Raw genomic sequence first — 3,425 nt, 5'->3', positions numbered from 1 at the left:
CAAGAGGTTCATGTGACAAGCCCTGCTTCTGCGTGTCAATGGTGTGCTGAGTGCTATTGTAACTACCTTTGCTTTGGCCCAAGTACAAGCCCTTGCTATTTTGTTCCTTCCACGATTCAGCCCCTTCACCTGTTCAATCACCCTATTGTCTAGTAAAAGTTACTATGACCGCTGAATGGATTAATTAAACTTTGTGACGGTCTCCACAGCAAACAACGTAATAGCAGTACAAATGCACTCAGGCTGTGTTTGTTTATTTTTATGGATTCTTTGTACTGGGATAGCCTGTAGACACCTCATTGGGGGATTGAACTCTGCTGTGCTAGATACTGTCCACACACACACACATCAGTATGACACTCCATTGCCTTACACCTTTAAGTGACTGTAAAATGTCACCATTCTGATCTGGTAGCATTTGATACCCACTTTGCACCAGTATACCTAGTTATGTGAGGTGTAGGCAATGGAGAATCAGCCATATATTACTCAAAAAGAAGAACAGGAGTACTTGTGGCACCTTAGAGACTAACAAATTTATTAGAGCATAAGCTTTCGTGGACTACAGCCCACTTCTTCGGATGCAAGAAGTGGGCTGTAGTCCACGAAAGCTTATGCTCTAATAAATTTGTTAGTCTCTAAGGTGCCACAAGTACTCCTGTTCTTCTTTTTGCGGATACAGACTAACACGGCTGTTACTCTGAAACCATATATTACTGAGATAATTATAGTCTTACCTAAAAGCCAGGTAGAGGGTGTGAGCAACAATTTCAGAGTGCTCCAAGAGAGAACAAAGGCTCATTTTGAAGGTGAGTGTCTCCCACTCAAATGCACCTTCAATACCCACCTGGGGTACCGCATGTGATGCAAATGCCGAGAAGAGCGTGCCCCTGAAAACTTTGTACCTCTTTCTGCACCTGAGCATCTCTTCAAAGTTGAACTTGTTTATTTTACTTAGCAATATTTATATTTGCAATATTTACTCTTGTGAATGCCATAAAATGGGAAGGTTAAAACAAGAAATGGTGCCATAAGCAAGTGAAGACCATTCACTGCAGTGGGAAAGCAGAACTCTCTACGGGTGAGGGGTAAAATTTTAAAAAGGGATTTAAGTCCCATTTTCAAAAACCAGTTAGGTGCTTTTTTTTAGAAATATTCTAGAAAAACCTACCTTCAGGAAGTCAGATGATTGGACCCGGTCATCCACATTTTCAGGAGTGCCTTCTGATTTTGGGTTCAGAGTACCCAACTTGACATTCCATGGACCTGATTTCTAAAGATGAACACTTGTCCTGTACCCATTACCTTACATTGCACTGCACCTTCTCAGCACCTCTGAAAATCAGGGCCTACGTATCTCATGTTGGGCAGCCAAAATTAATGGACACGTCTGAAAAGTTGGATTATGATATACCTGACCTGTATCCGGGATGGACTGTGTCTACTGCTAGTGCTGAGGGAGACTCTGACGTTCTAGTTCTGACTCTGCCACTGACACATTGTGTGACCATGGGCAAGTCACAAAGCCCACTGTTTGTCTCAGTTTATCCATCTGTTATTATAGCACTTACCTACCTCACAGGGATATTCTGAAGCTTAACATGTTTGTAAAGTGTTTTGGGATCCTTGGATGAAATGTGCTGTATAAGTGCAAAGTATATATATTCTACATTATTACACATAGGATAGTCTTGCTTGATATAAATATCAAACAAGAATTGGCAAAAGTCTAACGGATTCCATTCTACTGATTTTTTGTAACAGCTTTTTTTTTATTGAAAAAATCTGGAGACTCAAAGATAGACATGCTTTCTTAGCTTGTATGTTGTTTCCTCTGTCTTGAAGTGCTTTGATAAATGGATTGAAACTTGTCTGCTCTGCCTGTAGTTTCTTAGAGCCTCTCTGGAAACTCAAGAGTTAATTGTCACAGATATCTCTACACCAGGCAGAGGAACCAAGAAGGTTGTTTTTCCTCTGTTCTAGCAAAGGAAGCACACTAGTGTTTCACGCACACATGGCATCAGAACTCTACTCCTGCCCCGAAAATAGCAGGTCCCACACTTAGGGTAAAATTATTTCCTTGTGCAGAGAACCTCAGCACAAACCCCTTGCACCACTTAAATCCCAGTGAAGATGTCAAAATAGGGCCTAAGTAGGCATTATGTTGGTCCTCTGGACAGGATGAATGTTCCCCTTAAAGAGGAGACCTAAAATAGAGCATGTGACAAATTAGCACAGGAATGGTTCAGTTGTTTGTTCCTCTTTTGATACAGCCATACTTTCTCCCATTAAGGTCAATGGGAGTTTCGACTGGGCAAAACAAAGCAAGTTATTGTCGTAGATTCCAAGACTGGAAGGGACCATTGTGATCATGTAGTCTGACCTCCTGTATAACATAGGCCAGAGAACACCCCCAAAATACACTGTAAATGATGGAGTCAACAATTTGGACCTTTATACTGGCCATTGAGAGTGTGAGCGTGTGTGCATTTCTGAAACCGTCTGTACTGTATTTTAGCTGTCCTTGCTACGTCTCCTAAGGATATGAAATTCAGCTATTGGTTAAGGTTACTGTGAGGTAAAAAGTAGCTAAGTGCACAAATTCATTTGTATTAACAGTATTGTTTACCTTGTACTGTATGTCTTGTACTTGCCTTCAACAGATAGCTCTGTTTATCTCCAGCTTGATAAATATGAGGTGCCATGCTTCTGCCACCAAACGTCAACTCTGGGCACCCTAAAGCTGTGATAGGTATATAGGAAAACACAATGAAATATTGAAAGAGTTCCTGTTTACTTCAGTGCTGGAGGTGAATTATGAAAGAGTAGAGTGAGGGTCACATTTTCGCTACAAGGCCATGAAGATGACTCCATTACCCTCAGTATTCTCAAACCATGTTTGATTTACGCAGCCTTTTATTTCACTTTTTAATAATATTTTGCATATTAAAATTTGTATAGGCAGCCAGAAGAGAGCAGTATATACACAATACATGCCACAATAGAGAGGATTAGGAATCATTGGTTCAGTTATTTGGGATTGGGAACAGAGGGTAAGGCATCCTTTCCCCCTTTTTTACACTTTGTTTTAAAGGTCTCTCTAGTTATTCCGCTGCATTTGTCCGCCACAAAAGAAGAGTGCATGAGCAATACAGCTGGGTGTGATCTGTTCCGATATAAAATTCAGAAGCATTTGCTGAGGCAGGTTGGGGATTTTTTGAATGGGACTTCTAGGTTCACATTAGCCAACCCAACCTTTTGTTTCCCTGGTCTAAATTTAAAAAAAAGTCCACTCTTTCCCCAGACAGGTTCGGATTCTCTTTTAAAGTTTTATCACACAGCTCCTCCAGACCGTGTGTGTAAATATATATATATATGTGTGTGTGTGTATGTGTATGTACACATCTAAAATATGGACAGATTTT

Source organism: Malaclemys terrapin, chromosome 7 (genome assembly GCF_027887155.1).
Source record: "Malaclemys terrapin pileata isolate rMalTer1 chromosome 7, rMalTer1.hap1, whole genome shotgun sequence".
Taxonomy (NCBI): Eukaryota; Metazoa; Chordata; order Testudines; family Emydidae; genus Malaclemys; species Malaclemys terrapin.
This window is presented reverse-complemented; position numbering follows the sequence as displayed.